At 44.0% G+C, this 19,737-nt stretch overlaps 1 protein-coding gene across 2 annotated transcripts in view; it reads left to right on the top strand.

The window, feature by feature from the left end:
- Positions 1–19,737, top strand: part of Tjp2 (tight junction protein 2) — a 120,444-nt gene that overhangs the window by 16,393 nt on the left and 84,314 nt on the right. For both annotated transcript variants that reach the window (XM_036208090.1, XM_036208063.1), the window contains exon 2: positions 9,287–9,407. The gene's annotated coding sequence lies outside the window, so the exon portion shown is untranslated. The remainder of the gene's footprint in view (positions 1–9,286; positions 9,408–19,737) is intronic.

The raw sequence follows: 19,737 nt of genomic DNA, 5'->3' as shown, positions 1-19,737 counted from the left end.
TGTTGGCTTATCTTGTGTAGCAATCATAGCTGTCATGAGTCATGAGTACAACAGTGATGTCATGTCCGGAGGACTGCATTTCACAGCTTTCTTCCCCTCCTCTGGCTCTTACACTCTTTCCATCCCCATTCTCACCGCTCCCTGAGTCTTAGTGGGGTAAGAGGCTTGACAGAGTTGGCCCATTTAAGGCTGCAGACTCAGCAGTCACTTATGCTCAACTCTTTGACCACATGAGTGTTTGTATTGACTTTTTACAAAAGATTTATTTATTATATATACAGTGTTCTGTCTGCACGTGTCCCTGCTGGCCAGAAGAGGGCACCAGATCTCAATACAGATGGTTGTGAGCCACCCTGTGGTTGCTAGGAATTGAACTCAGAACCCCTTGAAGAGCAGCCAGTGATCCTAACCTCTGAGCCATCTCTCCAGCCAAACTTCTACCCAGTGTAAAAAGAAGCTTCTCTGACCAGAGTTGGGACCAGCACTAGTTTATAGGTATAAACATATTTGAACCTTAGAGTCTATAACCTCTTGAGCCAGGAGCTTTTGACCAGGTTTACAGTATCAGGCGTAAGCTTCCTCCTGCAGAGCAGGCCTCAAATCAATCAGAAAGCAGTTGGTTACCCCCATAACCTCCATGCCACTCCTGCACCAGTGCGCACACCTTGCTTGACAGGTCAGTTTTGTAGTGTTGAGGGTTCACTGCTGGGTAATTCTGTTGATATCCTGCCTCCCCAGAAGCCTGCACATCACCTTCCAGCATGATGAAACCCCCAGCAAACAAAGTTAGTGCTAGCTTGATTTCCTGGTGTCCTGCAACAGCATGTGTTTTGTCTTCAGCAATAGGGCCTCTCCATCTAAGTTATAGTAGGCAACAAACAGAAAGGGCAGTAGTATATGTTGTTTTGAGGGACTTTGGGGAGCTTCCCTGATCAATAATGCGTAAGGAGGTATCTCACATCTGGCACTGAGCTTTTCATTTAATAATCCATAAACATTCAAAACTGCAAGGAAATATATGAGAAAATGGTAAATTTCAGTTGTCAACTTGACTGTATTAAGGAGGCACACTGTTGGGTGTGTTGGTGATTTTGTTTTCAGAGAGGTTTAACTAAGGAGGCAAGACTCACCCTGAATGCAGGCAATATCATCCCAGGGACTAGGGTCCTGGATTGAAGCAAAAAGCAGAAAAGAAGAAGGACAGCTGAGTGCTGGTTTTCCCTCTGTCTGTTTCCTGTAAGCTGCCACCATGTCTCCCTTGCCATGATGGACTCCAGCCTCTGAACCACGAGCCATAATTAACCTTTCCTCTTTCAGGTTGGTTTTTGTCAGATGTTTGGTCACACTATCAGGAAAAATAATAAGAAACACACAGTTTAAGGTTACCTTACTGAATCCCAAAGAATTTGAAAGACTACTAGTTTAAGTCATTCAGGAGAGACAGTGCTGTGGGATGATCCTTCTGTACACTGTGAATATGTATTACTCTCATTGGCTAATAGAAAGCTGATTGGTCTGGTTAGAAAGAGATTGAACACAACTGAGAAAGGGTACCAAGCCATGTGGCTAAACATAGGTAAGAATTGTGGGTTAATTTAAGTGTAAAAGTTAACCAGTAACAAGCCTGAGCTATCAGCTGAGCATTCATATTCAACCTCTGAGTTGGTTACTTGAGACTGGGTGGTTGGAACAGGAAAAGTCAGTCTACTAAGAGAGAAAGGGTGTGTGTGTGTGTGTGTGTGTGTGTGTGTGTGTGTGTGTGTGTGTGTACTGGCTGTTGAACAGAGAACATTTATAGAAGTAGAGGTCAATAACGGGGATTGGGAGGCCTGGTACTCATTGTGGACATCTGTGATGCTCAGGATTGCTATGCAGTGGTTCCTCCTCTGGTTTTATGTTCCCTTTTATAATTTGCTTAGACAGAACAGCATGGTTCCTATATGTTGCTATAGCACATTAAATGGGGGGGCGGAAGGAGGGGGACAACAACAGCCCACAACTTGAAGAAGTTGGTGAGGGAGGAGTGTGTGAGTCAGCTCTATCAGAAGGACAGGACACAACTAAAATTAAAGTTAATGAACGTCAGCTTGCTAACTTTAACAAAAGTCTAACAGGGCTCTCCTGGGATGGTAATTGCCTTAGACATAGCTGAATCTAGAAGCCCAAAGGAGGACATTTCTTTTTTTTTTTTTTTTTTTTTTTGGTGCTTTTTTTCTCAATGTCTTGTGAAGAGCTGTCATTATGAGGTGGGACATACGGACTGCTAACAGTTTTGTCTACCTGCCAGCCTTGCTTACTGACTCCGATGCAAGAAGGCATTCTTCTTCTTCTTCTTCTTCTTCTTTTTAATTTTATTTTAATTTTCTTTAAGACATACTTATTTTCTTTGATGTGTATGAGTCTTTTGCTGTCTATGTGGACCACATGCATGCTTGGTGCTTCTGGAGATGACGGGAAGGTACCAGGTCCTCTGGAACTGGAGTTATGGATGGTTGTGAACCACCATTTGGGCACTGAGACCCAGTGCCAGATCTTCAGCAAGAGCAACACGTTCTCTCACCGCTGAGCCGCTTCCCCAGTCCTGGCATCCCTCTTTTAAAGTCATCTTCATCTCAGAGAGAAACTGACGCTGTAGCCTGGATCGTGGGTGCCATGCTCCCCAAGGGCACATCCGTGGACCACCAGGTTGGATGGGGTCCACTTTACCATGTGAGCAGAGAGTGAGGAAGGTCCTCAAAAGAGGGAGGAGGATTCTAAGTCTCTCTGGTCCAGACATTTTCTTTTCTTTTCTTCTCTCTCTCTCTCTCTCTCTCTCTCTCTCTCTCTCTCTCTCTCTCTCTTAAGATTTATTTATTTATTATGTATACAACATTCTGCCTCCAAGTATGCCTGCACGCCAGAAGAGGGCACCAGATCTCATTACAGAAGGTTGTGAGCCACCATGTGGTTGCTGGGAATTGAACTCAGGACCTCTGGAAGACCAGCCAGTGCTCTTAACCTCTGAGCCATCTCTCCAGCCCCTAGATACTTTCATACTAACAGAGCTCACCTATCTTGGGCTTTATGATACTTCAAATAATATTAAAAAGGAATAGAGCAAATTGTGATACATGTGCCTGTAATCCCATCACTTAGGAAACTGAGGTGGGAAAATCACCATGAGTCTGAGGTCAGCCTGGGCTACCTAGTGAGACCTTGTCTCAAAACAAAACAATAATCATAAAAGAAGCAGTATGGAAATACCAAGATGAAACACATTATTTTATACAATTAATATACATTTTTTAAAGAAAAAGAAAAATAGTCATTCAATTAAGAATAAAACCAACCAACCAAGCAAGTAGTCCACAACAGAGATGCATTGCTATAAAATGGCAGCTGGACTTCCTTCCTCATTTGCCAAAGTACAGCTTTCCAGGAGGGATTTGCAGAAAGAGCAAATCTGTTTCTGATTTTAATACATCCAAAGACAAGTAGGCTTTTGACCAATTACTACCGGGTCCTGAGATCAATCACCTCCTGCACCATTAGTGCGTGAAGGATTAGTGGCCTCAAAGATTTATGTGTGGATTAATCGGGGAGTGGACATCAGATGCTGTGTTTAAAGCCACCTCATGCCTGCAGATCATTTCTGTTAGTGCTTTATGCAGAGTTCTCTAGCTTTATCTAATACTGACATTGTGGGATCGGAAAGACCTCTTTTCATCCTCCTCAGCTTGCCTTCCCCCCACCCCTATAGCCACTGAGTGGACAGGTCCAGCTAAAGAGACTCGGAGCACTGGAAAGAAAGGAGAAGTAGCAGCGTCTAGTAGAGCAGATGTTAACTGAGTCATTCTAGCCAAACAGTGACCAGAATTTACGGGACCGTGTACTGAGAGAGACAAGATGAGGTACAAGAAATACATGGCTATTCTGGAAGCAGCAGTGGGTATTACCCCGCTTAACAAAAGAGAGCTTCTCCCTGAGAGCCGGAGACACGTGAACCTGTGGCAGCATCCTGGGTAAGCAGGGGAGGCCCGAGCTTCTCTCCTAGTGATGGAAATGAGTTTTGGCTGTTTGGGGGACCAGAGAGAGGAAGGTCTCTCTCTCATGGGGATACCAGTGTGGAGTTCTTCATTGGGCATGTTTGTTTCTTTCTTCTTGGTGTATATATAGTGCTCTCAAACATTTAAAAATACTGAAGGCAGGACACTGGAACAGCTGGAAGATGAAGTAATGGCCTGTTAAGAACACACTTTTACTGTTCAGATTTTCAATATTCTCTCTCTCTCTCTCTCTCCCTTCCTCCCCCCCCCCCCCCCCGGGTGTGTGTGTGTGTGTGTGTGTGTGTGTGTGTGTGTGTGTGTGTTGGTGGCATCCGTGCCATAGCACATGTGTGGAGGACAGAAGACAACCCTCAAGAATATGTTCTCCCCTTCCACCTTTACATGAGTTCAGGGGATTTGAACTCAGGGTGCCAGGCTTGCGTGGCAAGCATTTTTACCTGCTAAGCCATCTCCCTAGTCCTGTTTTTGAAAAAAAAAAAAAAAAAAAAAACTGGAGCATGGTCTACAGATGTAGCAATGCTTATGGACAAAATTTCATGTATACCCTTCTCTCTTCTTTGTACAGTGCGAATGTTTTTCATTATGGTGCATGTCAGCAGCTGTGGGCTGAAGCTCTGTATTATAGAGCTTGGCTAGCTGGATGGTGAGGGCCATTCCTCCTAGCACTGGTGTGTGTGTGTGTGTGTGTGTGTGTGTGTGTGTGTGTGTGTGTGTGTGTGTCCTGAAACAGTTTTTTTGTTACCATTCTTTGTGAATCCCACTGATTAGCCACACTGGAGACTGTTTAGTTCTTTTTTTGCAGGGTTGTGGGTCTTAGTGCAAACATTTCTAAGGCCCTCTTTTGTTTCTTGGCACGGTGAACAGCTGTTGTTTAAGGTGGCTGCAGGATAGACTGTATTTTTAGGGCCTGAATTTCATTTTTAAGCTGCTTGAGTTATGCAGCAGCAGTCACCGGCCAATGTGAGATACCTTTAATAAGTGGGATTTCTTTTTAAAAATTAAAAATACTGGCTTCATTATGTATTCATTATGGAAGATGTAGAAAATATAGAGAACTGAGAGGATTATTTATAGTTCCATTTCCCTGAGAGAGAATCACCAGCACCACTAGCATTGTGAGAGTCAGTGCTTTTCAGCTTGGGAAGAGGAAGAGAATTTTGCCTGCCACCCCCAAGGGACATTTTGTAATGTCTTGGGGACATTTTTTTGTTGTTAGAATTCAAGGTTGGTGCTGGCATTGAGTGGAGAAGGCCAGGGTATCACCACATCCTACCATGCACGGACAGCCCCTCCACAACACGGGGACTCAGCTACGAACGTCCCTCTCACTGCTCTCAAGACTTTTGGTTCAGGTACTTTTTTTTTTCCTGCCTCTAAAAGGAGTTTATTTTTATTTTTTATTAGACAAAGTTTTTTTCTTTGGTAAGTCTTAGGTCTGTGATGGAATCTGGAGACATTACTAATTATTATTCTATCATTTACTATTTTTATCCTGAAAGTCAGGTGTGGAGAGGTCATGCTGTAATGAATGAACTGATTTTTGTTGTTGTTGATGTTGTTGTTTGCATTTTGTTTTTGAGACAGGGTCCCTCTATGTAGCCTGGCTGTCCAAGAACTAATTATGTAGTTGAGGCTAGCCTCACACTCATAGATACCTGTCTGCCTCGGCCTATTGAGTGCTGGGATAAAAGGCATGTACTATCACATTGGGCATCTTTCTTAAGATTTATTTTTAATATTGTTGTTTTCTTTCTAATCAAATATAGCTTACTGGAGTCCTACCAAATTTTCTTTCTTTCTTTCTTTCTTTCTTTCTTTCTTTCTTTCTTTCTTTCTTCTTCCTTCCTTCCTTCCTTCCTTCCTTCCTTCCTTTCCTTCCTTCCTTCCTTCCTTCCTTCATTCATTCCTTTCTTCCTTCCTTCTTTCCTTCCTCTTTTTTTTTTTTTTCAAGACAGGGTTTTTCTGTGTATAGCTGTGGCTGTCCTGGAACTCACTCTGTAGATCAGGCTGGCCTTAAACTCACAGAGATATTTGCCTGCCTGTGCCTCTCAAGTGCTGGGATTACAGGCATGTGCCATCACTGCCCAGCTTACTTTCTTTAATTTTTAAGTTATTTTTATGTGTATGGGTGTTTTGCCTGTGTGTATATCTGTATATCACATGCATTCCTGGTGCTCACAGAGGCCAGAAGAGGATGTTGTTGTATTCCCTGGAACTGGAGTTAAAGAGGGTTGTGAGCAGCATGTGGGTGTTGGGAATCAAACCTGGATCATCTGGAAGAGTAGCCAGTGCTCTTAACCACTGAGCCATCTCTTCAGTCCGGAAATTATTTTTTTTCTTATCTTTCAGAATTAAAATATAATGACATCACTACCCCCTTCCCCTTGAAGTCTCGGCAGTCCTTCTTCAACCTGTTATTCTGCATTTCCAACATGCTCACTGATGATACTGAGGGGGCGGATGATGCTGTGGGTTTGGCGCTGGACCACACAGGAAGCAGCATCCAGATTCACCCTTTCCTTTCCACTTGCTGACTGTCTTGAGACCTGGCACATTCAGATTATCTTGATGGCTTTTTATCCCAATTCCTCCTCTCCCCAAAGCTGTTCAAGATCTCAGAGGTCAGAAGGTAGATTGCTGGCTGTACTCCTGTGAGGGAAATTTTCCCTTGAGCATCCCCCATGAACTGGGCATGCTGGTTCACGCCTGTAATCTCAGCACTGGGGAAGTGGAAGCAGGAGAATCATTTATTCTAAAAGCTACAGAGTAAATTTGAGGCTAGCCTGTACTACGTGAGATTGCCCCCCCCCCTCCAAATGTAAGAAAGTTAAATCCAGTATGTTATAAACACACAAAAACTATATTAAAAAGCAAACTGCTTCAATAAAAGAAACTGTTCAGAGCTGATACCTGCAGAAAAACCCCACATTCAGGCCAAAGGCGTAACCGAGCACATCTCGATTTGCTTGCGGCTTATTTATCTTTGGAAGTAATAATAGAAACTAAGAATGGGCTGGGCTCGATCTGCTGCTTGCTTTGTAGGAAGTCCAGATGACCTTGAGTTAGCCTCGGCCTACATTTCCTGCTGATCCTTGGAGAGGGGAAACAGGCCTCTTGTCTGAACAAATAAAATGGACCCTGTCCCTTACTTCAGGTTTGGTGGTTTGGGAAGGAGAGGGTTTAACTCTGAGAGCTGGTATCTTTTTGTGCCACAAACACAAGAAGAGTTGGTCCAGAAGTGGCAGGCGGCTACATTCTTCCTCCCACTGTGGGATTCCAGGGACGGCCCCAGCGGAGCCGCACAGCCCAGGTTTGAGCTTGCCCCCTTGTGGGAGTGGGCTGGAATGTGTAGGGTTAAATGTTCTTGAACTGAGCGATAGAAAGAAAACCTGTTTTTTTGGGTTTTTTTTTGTGGTGATGGTGGTCGGTCACACAGAGCTGTAAGCCAGTTTTCCTGAAACCATACAAAGGAAATCCCTTTGCTGTTTGAAGTGTTTTCTCTTTGTATGCTTCAATATACTAAATTTTATACACATTTTACCATATTAAAAGTTATTACCAGCCCCAGGAGACACATCTGTACTCCTTGCACTTGATGAGAAGAAACAGGGTTATGAGTTTGAGGCCAGGCTAGGCTATGTATGGAGACCCTGTGTTAAAGGGGCAGAAGTTTTCTCTATTTCTCAATTGTTTTTTCACCTGCTAAGTCCCACCCCCCCACATACAGAAGGTAAATTCTCTGAAATCCTTGTACCAATGCCTACCAGTTGATAAGTAGATTAATAGATTGTGGTATGTCCATACAGTGGAATGTTATTTTATTCATGGCTGTAAGAAATAATGAAGTATTGAAGGCTGGAGAGATTGTTCAGTGGTTAAGAGTGCATACTGTTCCAGGCAGTGGTTATGCATGCCTTGAATCCCAGTTCTCTGGAGGCTGAGGCAGGTGGATCTCTGAGTTCGAGGCTAGCCTGATTTACAGAGCGAGTTTCAGGACAGTGATACACAGAGAAAAACCAAAACCAAACCCTGTCTCGAAAAGCCTAGTAGATAGGTAGGTAGGTAGGTAGGTAGGTAGGTAGGTAGATAGATAGATAGATAGATAGATAGATAGATAGATAGATAGATAGATAGATAGATAGATACAGTGCATACTGCTCTTGCAGAGGATTGGAGCTCAGTTCCCAGCACCCATGTAACCTCCTTGCAACCTCCTGTAACTCTAGTTCCAGGGGATCCAATACCCCTTTCTGGCCCCTGAGGGCTTTTTCCTACTCAAGCTCACACACATGCATGTAAATAATTTTAAAAAGGTGCTACATCCCCTGGAAATGGAGTTACAGTGGGTTGTAAACTGCTACATGGGTATTGGAAACCAAACCTGGGTCCTCTACAAGAGCATTTTAACCACAGAGGCAATTCTCCAGATATATATATATATTTCTGATACATGCTAAGGATGAGCCTCAAATATGGGATGCTAAGTGAAAGAGAATCTGTCATATGGCTGTCACTATTATAATGGACACTTACATGACATGCACAAAACTGGTAATCCTAGGAGGCTGGAGAGACAGCTCAGCAATTAAAAGCCCTTGTTGCTCTTGCAGAGGACCTGGGTTTAATTCCCAGCACTTGCATGGTGGCTAACAACTGCCCATAATTCTAGTTCTAGGGCCTCCAACACACTTTTCTGTCTCCTGCAGGTACTGTATACACACAGCACCCAGACATACATGCAAGCAAGAAACTCATACACATAAAAGAAAAATAAATATTGTTTTATTTATTTATTTATTTATCTATCTATCTATTTATTTATTTATTTATTTTCGAGGCAAGGTTTCTCTGTGTAGCTTTGCGCCTTTCCTGGAACTCACTTGGTAGCCCAGGCTGGCCTCGAACTCACAGAGATCCGCCTGGCTAAATATTGTTTTTAAAGAAATGACTTACAAAAAAAATAGGTAAGCCTCTAGAAACAAATGAGATCGGTAATTACCTCAGGTCAGAGGGCAGGGAGAGAATTGTGCGGCTAGGGGGTGATTGCTAATGGATGTTGGGTTTCTTTTGGGGGATAATAGGTGTGAAATGGATTACTTATATAGCCTGCAGTATAAGTCTGTGTCTATTTAAAAGCCAAACTGTGGGGTGAGCTGTGATATTCGGATGTCACTGTATTCCCCCAGAATCTCATCAAGCTGAGGGTGAACACTTAGATCTAACCATACTGTCTCCTCCAGGGTGCGGAGTACTGCCTTACTGTCCTCTCCCTGTGAGTGGGACTGGTACCCAGGCTACAGCGCCAGACCCAAGTACTCAGCAGATCACAGACCGGTGTCCACGTACAGCCTGTTCTCCCAGGTACTTGCTTAGTTATCTCTTATTATTATTATTTTTTTAAGATTTATTTATTACTATTATGTATACAGAAGAGGGCGCCAGATCTCATTACAGATGGTTGTGAGGCATCATGTGGTTACTGGGAATTGAACTCAGGACCTCTGGAAGAGCAGATGGTGTTCTTAACTGCTGAGCCATCTCTCTAGCCCTTACTTCTCTCTCTCTCTCCCTCTCTCTCTTTTTTTTGGTTTTTCGAGACAGGGTTTCTCTGTAGCTTTGCGCCTTTCCTGGAACTCACTTGGTAACCCAGGCTGGCCTCGAACTCACAGAGATCCACCTGCCAAGTGCTGGGATTAAAGGCGTGCACCACCAACGCCCGGCCTTATCTCTTATTAACCTAGTCACTGGCTCACACCAAAAATTTGATATATTACCTCACATCATCGATAAAGATAGGGTCATTATTTTCAAGGTTGCCGGGTATGTGTATGTATGTTTTCTAGAGAAATTTGATGGTGATATCTTATTCACTGAGTGAAGACTGAAGTGTGGTATCTGAGCTGTAGCTCAGGCCTTAGGTTCAATCCCCGTTCTAGGGTAAAAAGCAAATGAGGAGAAAAGCACTTGTCGCGTCTCACCAGGGTTGGGTGCTGTATTTTCTTGGCGTGTGTGGAGCTCTCTTACGATTCAAAATAAACTCATAGCATTTGGTGTGCCTGGTGTCTGAGGTTGGAGATCATGTTGGCAGGTCACAAATGTGGTTCATCATCATTGATAAAGCCAAATTATGTAATAATGGGAGGCGCTTGGGAGACTATTGAAAAAAAAGAGCAGACTGGCTTCTAAAGAGAGATTTTTGTACTCAGTTTTAGTGAGGAGCTCAGAGCGAGTATTACAGTTTGCTACTCACTTATAAGGATGAATTATACAAGATTTACAAGATATTAGGTTTTATGTCAACAGATGCTTGGTGTATTTGTCCTTAGGGGTTTAGCCTCTGATGTAGCTCATCTATGGCTGGCCTGGATGGGGTTGGACTTGGGGTTTAGCCTCTGTTGTAGCCCATGTGTGGCTGGCCCAGATGGGGTTGGACTTTTCTTCATGCACTTGGTTCATAATTCCACCTGCTTCAGCTGGCATCTCCTGCCTGTTTGGAGAATTAGAGTTGAGTGGTGTGTGACTGCGTGCTCTGGAATGGCAGATAGCTGCAAAGCCCAGGCTGTGGCTTTCTTATTGTATGGTCTTAGATACAGGTCTTAATGCCTGTGAACCTCAGATTCAAGGCAAAGTCATCTGGAAATGGATGACTTAACCATCATCGAGGACCAGGCACATTCCTAGACCTTGCTTGGAGTCTGGTGGCCTGAGATTGCTTTAGTGGGATTTTTGATTCTATGACAAGAAGTTCGACATAGATAGCTAAAGAAGGAAAAGAAAACTGATTCTGGCTTACATTTTCAGCGTTTTTAGTCCACGGTCATCCTGCTCCATATTTCTGGGTCGGTGGGGAAGTTGTGCATTGTGCAGAGGCTGTTCACTTCACAGCAGCCAGGAAGCACAGAGAGAGATAGGAAGGACACAAGACAAGATGGGGTCATAAGGACATGCCTCATCACCAGCTTCCTACAGCCAGGCCCTACCTCTAGCTTCTAGCATCTCTCACATCTAGAGACCTAGTCTTTAATACATGAAACTGTGGTGGACATTTTATATTTAGACCCAAAGAGCACGCTTGAAGCAGGGGAGGTCTCATCCACTGAATCCATGGGGTTATGAGTAGGTTTGTTGGCTTGTTGGGATGTTCTGTATAGAGTTCTGAAAGGTCTCAAGTGTGAGGAAATTTGCTTATCCAGATGGCAGAAGTGCTTTTTCTGAAACTAGAGGTCTAGGTGGGATCCGCTAATTTAGTCAAATGATTGGGAGGACAGCGTAGACTACGGCAGAATGTCTCAGTCCTCTGAGATGCTGTAACAGAAGAACTGGAGCTGAGTAACTTTTAAAACATCAAATCTCTCTCTCTCTCTCTCTCTCTCTCTCTCTCTCTCTCTCTCTCCCTGTGTGTGTGTGTGTGTGTGTGTGTGTGTGTGTGTGTGTGTGTGTGTATTAAACTCAGGGTCTTGTGACTCTAAGGCAAACACTCCAGCCCACAGAATCAATATCAAGTCACCCGTATATTTCGCATCTGGTGAAGGACCCTTCTTCATATTGTTAGGGTCGGCGTACAAAACAGAGAGCTTCACTCCGATATCGGGTCACAAATGAAGCTTTATTTTTAGCACGAGCTCGTGGGGCACCAGCGCGAGGAGTAGCTGGTGACCCCGAGTTTAAGGCTCATAGGACTTTTATGAGGCAGTTCTACCAGGGCAGGGGAGTGGGGTCACCCAGAGTGTAGACATCTAGACGCCAGATGTCTCCACGGTCTTTTCTCAGAGTCTGGGTAGGTAAACGAATTCCAAGCTTATCTAGCAAGGGGTTATTTGGCAAGCATTCTTCTTAAGCAATTTATCTTGCAAACACAACCCCAGGGGTTATTTGGCAAGCATCCTGTTAGCACATCATGGTGGGCTAACTTTTCTGATATGGGGCGTGGGGGCAGAGTGCAGTATTTCCCACTGAATCTGTAATTAGCAGAGCTAGTGGGGGGGGGGGCTTGTTTCCCTTACAATGGCCTTTCATTACATGCCTTCTTCTCACTGTTCTGTTGAGAGCCTTTTTTGTTCAGTTGTTTCATTTTTTGAAACAGAGCTCTCAGTATGTCACCTCAGACTCACCAAGATCTGCCTGCTTCTGCCTCCTGAGTACCGGGACTGAAGGAGTGTGTCACCACCCTTTATGTGTTTTGGGACAGGGCCTCACAATGTCCTCTTGACTGATCTGGAACTCTCGTGTTGTAGGACAGGCTGGCTTTGAACTGCTAGTGGTCCACCTGTTTCTGCCTCCTGAGTGCAGGGATTGACAGATGTGTGCTGCCACTCAGTGGGGAGCCTCTTTCACAAGAAAATTAGTTCTGAAGGTAGAGTCCCCATAACCTAATCACCCCTGAAATGCCACCTCCTAATGCCATCACACCCAGTGTGTGTGTGTGTGTGTGTGTGTGTGTGTGTGTGTGTGTGTGTGTTTGGAGTTTTCGCCTGGCCCACAGTCAGGACAAATCTCTCTCACCGGCCAGGCCCATAGATGCTCAAAACCAACCAAGTAAACACACAGAAACTTACATTTTTTAGAAACTGTATGGCCGTGGCAGGCTTCTTATTATCTACTTATTCTATCTTAAATTAACCCATTTCTATTAATCTATACTTTGCCACATGGCTCGTGGCTTACCAGTACCTTACATCTTGTCATGGCGGCGGCTGGCGGTGTCTTTTTTCTACCCCGCCTTCCACCTCCCAGAATTCTCTTCTCTCTTGTCCCGCCTATACTTCCTGCCTGGCCACTGGCCAATCAGAACTTTATTTACACAGAGCGATATCCACAGCATGTGTGTGTGTGTGTGTTTGGACACAACAAGCATACTATGGTCGAGGGTTCAGAACTAGCACTGCATGCTGTAGAGATGCTCTTCCGGACTCTAGCAGGACCATCCTGGGAAGTCCTTCACTGTTCTGATTTTTGTATCTGTGACTGGCAAGCTTTCCTCACAGCAGCCAGGCTTCTGAAAGCAAGTCAGCTCCTGCTCTTTGATGTGTTAGTGCCAAACCACATAGGGAAGAGAAGGATATGTGAGAAATAGACTGCCAGGATAACAGCTAGACTGCTTTCTGAATGTACATCTCAAGGATCTTGGAGATGTCTTGGAGATCACCCTTGGTTAGTTTATTTAAAACACAGATCAGCCAGGCATGCTGGCGCACGCCTTTGATCCCAGCACTTAAGAGGCAGAGGAAGGCGGATCTCTGAGTTCCAGGACAGCCTGGTCTACAGAGTTCCAGGACAGCCAGGACTATTACATAAACACTGTCTTGAAAAAAACAACAACAAAAAAAACCAAAACAACAACCACAAATACACAGGTCAAGGACTCTCCCTTGATTAGCTGGGACCCACACTTGAGTTTGTGTTATTTTTTTCAACTCTCTTAGAGATACTCTTGGGTGTGTCATATCTGACTCCCGAGTGCCTTTCTCCACTCTTGTGCTGAAGCTTGTGCAAGACTAAGTCCCCAAATGCTTTACAGACAAAGAACTAGATCATAGCTTGAGAGGCAGGAAAGGTCACATGTGTTCCGGAACTTGAGTAAACTTTTCACTACTGAAGTCAGTGATGATACATGTCTGCAAACTCATCAAGCAGAAGGAGGATCACTGTGAGTCTGAGGCCAGCCTGGGCTACATAATGAGAACCTGTCTGCAAAAAAAAGAGAGATTCATTTGTATGTTTTAACCTGGGCCACACATCCTGGTGCGGGAAGGCTTTGATTTGCCGTCTTGCACGCTTTTCAACTTATATCTCTCATCCTGCTTACTCCAGGAGTGTGGGAGTAGCTTGGTGCAGTCAGCCTCTGAGAACATGAGAACATGGCCAAGCAAGCTCTCCCAGATGTCCTGGGGCAGAGGCACCCAGACCAGGCATCCCAATCACCATTTATTCCACTTAAATACACACAGGGAGAAGTAGGGAGCGAGAAGGGACCTCTGATAAAAATAGGATGCAAATGGGACACACTTCTTTTTACAAAAGGTTAGCTTTCCCAGCTGGCATGAAGTCACAAAAAGCAGATGAGGGACAAGAGGGCTCAGCAGAGGGCAGGTGTCTGAGGCTGGCTTTGCTTACTCTGTAGTGAGGACACAGGGCAGCCTTGTCAGCTTGTCAGTAGCTGTGAGTGACCAAGAATCAGTGCTTGCCTGTAGCTCAGGGAAGTCTGCATGGGGCCAGGATATGATGTGTGCCCTCAATGGTGACCACGGTAGATGGCAGCTGTCAATCTGGAGGTAATATGAGTTTGGCTTTATTATAATACTAATGTTTATGAAATATATTAACAATGTAAGTATCAAATTATGAGATACTATAATTATATAAAAATACAGTTATGAACCAGAGAGGTGGCTCAGCAGTTAAGAGCATTGGCTGCTCTTCTAGATGACCCAAGTTTTATTCCTGGCACCTACGTGTTGGCTCATTGCCATCTGTAACCCCAGTTCCAGGACATATTATGTTTTTTTCTGGACTCCACTGGCAGCAGGCAAACACCTAGTACACAGATATTCATGCTGATAAAGCATCCATACACATAAAAATTTAAAAATATAATTATAAGTAAAATATCTAGTAAATTATTTAAGCTTATTAAATAAATAATATTAGATTTGAGATTTCTTTTTCCATCATTTCTGTTTGTTTGGTTTTGGTTTTTTGAAAGACGGTTCCTCTGTGTAACAGTCCTGGCTGTACTGGAACTCACTTTGTAGACCAGGCTGGAACTCACTTTGTAGACCAGGCTGGAACTCACAGGAATCCACCTGCCTCTGCCTCCCAAGTGCTGGAATTCAAGGTGTGCACCACCATGCCTGACTGATGCCTGATTCTTTTTTTTTTTTTTTTTTTGGTTTTTTGAGACAGGGTTTCTCTGTGTAGCTTTGCACCTTTCCTGGAACTCACTTGGTAGCCCAGGCTGGCCTCGAACTCACAAAGATCCACCTGCCTCTGCCTCCCGAGTGCTGGGATTAAAGGCGTGCACCACCACCACCTGGCTCGATGCCTGATTCTCAAAACTGTTGGCTTCTATACCATCTGTGCTAAAATAACTTTGAGGAGTTTCATCCATCTTTTTTCTAGGTTTTCATGCTAGTTTTATTTTTCCATATTTAAAATTTTTATTTACTATTATTAATGTGTGTTCACATGTGGGAGTCACACCAACTCAGTGGAATCATTTGGCTTTTTCCTTCCACCTTTACAGCAAACTCAGGTCATCAAGCTTGTGCAGACTTCTTGCTAGGGATGTCTTTCTGTAGGCTGTGAATGTGTTGCTCTGATTGATTGATAAATAAAATGCTGATTGGCCAGTAGCCAGGCAGGAAGTATAGTATAGTATAGCTGTCGCCATGAGAAGCAAGATGTAAAGTATCAGTAAGCCATGAGCCACGTGGCAATTTATAGGTTAATAGAAATGGGTTAATTTAAGATTTAAGAACTAGATAGCAAGAAGCCTGCCATGGCCATAAGGTCTATACGTAATGTAAGCCTCTGTGTGTTTACTTGGGTCTGAGCGGCTGCAGGACCAGGTAGACACAAGAAAACTCCAGCTACAGCTTCTCATATTCTACCTGCTGACCATCTTGATGGTCCCTAAACCAGTTCAAAAACCAACTTTAAAGAATGATGTGTTGGGGTGTCTTCTTACAGATGATTGATGCTCTATGTAAAGACAGTCAAGCAACATTCTTGGTTTTTTGTTTTTGCTTTTGTTTTTTTCTTTTTCTTCAAGACAGGATTTCATTATGTAGCCTTGGCTGTCCTGGAACTCACTTTGTAGACCAGGCTGGCCTTGAACTCACAGAGATCCACCCACCTGTCTGGCTCCTGAGTGCTGGGATTAAAGGCATGTGCCATCACTGCCTAGTAACATTCTTGGTTTTTAACATCTTTTATTTTGGAGTGGTGGTAGTATTGAACTCAGGGCCTACCACATGCTAATAAGCACATGTGACAGCACTGAGCTAATCCTCTAATCCTCTGATAATTCTTTTTTTGAGGGGCAGTTATTTTCGAGACAGGTCTCACCATGTAGTCTTGGCTATCCCAGAATTCACTGGGTAGACCAGGGTGGCCTTGAACTCACAGACTCCCACCTGCCTCTGCCTCCTGAGTGCTGGGAGTAAAGGCACTAGCTACGTCCAGCCCTCTAAGATCTTCTGTGCAGCACAGATCACAGAAGAGCTTCTGTACACCTGGGTGTATAAAGTGGGCTCAGTATCATGCTTCTGGATTCAGAGATACCTGGCTGGAGAGTGCTCTTCCAGTAACCTAGAGCAGAAGTGACATTTTGTTACTTCTTTCCCCCTGTTACTGGTCTGTACCACTGAGCTGTGTTCCCAGCCCCAGGCCTAATTTTTGTTTGTTAGCTTGTTTATTTTTATTTTGTTTCCTTTTTAACTGGATCTTTTATGAAATGTTTCACTGATACTCTTGGACTTTGGACACAGTCTCTTTATGTAGCCCTGGGTGACCTGGAACTTGTAGGTAGACTTCAAACACCTTACCCTCCTGCCTCAGTCTCCAAAGTGTTGGGATTATAGGCTTTCGTTTTGCTGCCTTTGGTGATCCGTTGTAGGGTTTGAGCAACTAAACATTGACCATGTACATAAAAGTAGTAATTAATTGATAGCCAAGTGTATGTGTACACAAGTAAACATACTTGTCTCAGTTACTTTTCTATTGCTGTGAAGAGACATTATCACCAAGGCAGCTTATATAAAGAAAATAGCACTCAGGAGGCAGAGGCTGGTGGCTCTCTGTGAGTTCAAGGTCAGCTTGGTTTACAGAGTGAGTCCCAGAACTGCACAGAGAAACTCTATCTCAGACAGACAGACAGACAGTCAGAAAATAAATAAGAAAGAAAGAGAGAACAGCTGGCTCAACTGGAGTTGGGTCAAGCTCTGGCCCAAGACCTTAGGCAAGGCTGAGTACTATCTTGGTCTCTGCCTATGACCTGGACAAACATGATACTTTGCCCTGAAAGTCTCCTAAAAGCCAGAGACCACATGGGACTATCTGCATCTTTCCAACTTAAAATTTCTTCCCACATAGTACTGCAGGCCTCCAAAGAGGATTTAAAAATATGTACGTATGTTTGTATGTATGTGTGAGAGAGAACACATGTGTGCCACATATGTGTGTGGTCAGAGGACAACTTTCAGGAGTCTGTTCTCTCTTATCATGTGTAGATCTTCGGGATGGAACTCAGGTTGTCAGGCTTGGCAGCAGGGTAAGCCTTGCCCACTGAGCCATCTTGCTGGCCACCTTCCCAGACTCTTAAACCATCCAGGCCAAAGTTGAATCTGAACTGCAGAGCCAATTTTTTGGTCACTTGGGAGGTCAACTAAACTCATCATACTCAGAAATATTACCGGTCCTTAAACACCAAGCAGAGGATGCTGTGGCAGGGGTGTTTGCTCTGGGCAGGCAGAGGAGAAGGCAGTAAGTGGGAAGTGCCATCTGCCAAGAAGTGATCCCTGTGAGCCTAACTACTTTGTACTTACAGTAACATCTTTCATCGCAGCAATAACATTCATGGTGCTGTATTGCCAGCCATAACAATGAAGTTCAAGAGGCAGGGACATAGCTAATCGGCTGCTTTGCTTTCTTTGGCCCCAGCCTTCCTATTATACTCCTTAGACTGAGCTTTCCCTAGCCAGACCACCCAGCACCTTTTCATACCAGCCCTGTGTTCCTGAAAGGCTTGTTTCTTGGAGTCCATTTCCTTGCCGTATCTGTAACTTCGAGCTTTTCTCTGGGCTTCCCTCCCTCAATTGGGTGCTTCCTACTTCAGGTAGAGAAAGGAATCTAAGCAGGAAGCCCATGCCCGTGTGTAAACATGGGCCTGAGGAAGGAAGATCCCAAGTTGTAAACCAGTCTGGGTTACAAAGACCTTGTTCCCCAAACACAAACTGGAAGAAGAAAAGAGAAAACAAACAAATCTAGGCAGGAGAAGAGGGCCAGTGAAGATTCTGGGGCAGGAATGATGGAGGCAGCCTCGCCAAGCCACAGCCACAAAGAACTCGGATGTGACTGCTGGCAGAGAGCTTGTGAGACTGCTTAGCCCGCAAGGTTGGGGAAGGTGGGGTCACCTCAGCCGACCTTGGAGGCTGTCTGAGGTCTAACCACTGCAGCAAAATGCTGTACGCTGGGAGTGGGGGATTCAAAACACCGGTGCTCATTTCTCACAGTTCTGGAGACTAGGCAGTCCAGATCAACACGCTGGATGATTCAGTTCTTTTTTTTTTTTTTAAGTTTTAGTTTAATTTTATTAGTTTGTGTGTTTGTGTGTTTTGTCTGCATGTCTGTCTGTCCATCATGTGTGTGTGGTGCCCTCAGAGGCTAGAGAAGGGTGTTAGATCCCCTGCCACAGGAGTTACAGATGGTTGTAAGCTGCCATGTGGGTGCTGGGAATTGAACCCCAGTCCTCTGGAAGAGTAGCCAGTGTTTATAACCGCTGAGCTATCTCTTCAGTCCCCCAGATTTAGGTCTTGAGGAAGACCTGCACCTTTTCCTGGCTGGAAGAGACTTCATTTTTTAGTATAGTATTTCCTAAAGGTGTGGGGATGAATCCATTCCATTATGAGGATCTTACTTTTTTTTTTTTAACCCCCATGTCCATGTGTATGCATGTGTATATGTGTATTTGTATGTATATGTGTGCAGGTGTGTGTGTGTGTGTGTGTGTGTGTGTGTGTGTGTATCTATGCAGGTGTATGTGTATGTAATCTATGCAGGTGTGTATTTGTATGTATATGTATGAAGGTGTGTGTGTGTATATGTGTCTGTATGTGTATGTTTGCAGGTATGTATATGTATGTATTGTGTGTGTGTATTTGTATGTGTGTGTATGTATCTATGCAGGTGTGTATGTGTATTTGTATGTGTATGTTTGCAAGCATATATATGTATGTATGCAGGTGTGTCTGTGTATTTGTGTATGTATGCAGGTGTCTGTATATGCATGCAGGTGTGTGTGTGTATATATAGGTGTGTATGTATATGTATGCATGTGTGTCTATTTGTATGTGTATGTATGCAGGTGTGTATGTAGGACAGAGGTTAATGTCAGGTCTCATTCTTGACTATTTTCTACTTTACTTACTGAGATGTTTCATATTAGGCTCAGAGCTTGCTGATTCAGCGTGGTTAGTCAGCTTGCCCAGGGGATCCTCTCTCCACCTCTGTGCTGGGGTTACAGGTGGGCCACCACATCTTTGTGGGTACAAGGGATCTGAAATCTTGTCTTCATGCTTGTGTGGCAAGCACTTTCTCCATCAAGCCATCTCCCTATCCCCTAAGGGTAACACTTAAATCTAAGTTTGGATTGGTGACCTTTTGAGTGCCTGGTGGCCTCAAAGAGTTTAAACACAAAAAGCAACAGGATCTCATTTTCCTGATTAAAAAAGATCATCTTGGCTGCTGGGAGAATTGGATGGGAGGCTGGATTCAGGGAGACAGTGAAGAGGCAGGTTTTGAGAAGAGAGACTTTGTACAATAAAAAGCATGTAATCTTAAAAAAAATAGTATCACAATGTTTTCCATTTTGATTTCTTTATTAATTTCCAAAGTATCTTTGAAAATTTACCACTGCAAAACTGTGTGTAGGATCCCTTTCTTTATTCTTTTGATGAGAGTTTTGAGGATTCTT

This window comes from Onychomys torridus, chromosome 1 (assembly GCF_903995425.1).
Source record: "Onychomys torridus chromosome 1, mOncTor1.1, whole genome shotgun sequence".
In the NCBI taxonomy this organism is placed as follows: Eukaryota; Metazoa; Chordata; class Mammalia; order Rodentia; family Cricetidae; genus Onychomys; species Onychomys torridus.
The sequence above is the reverse complement of the archived record's forward strand: the minus strand, read 5'-3'. Positions and strand labels throughout refer to the sequence as shown.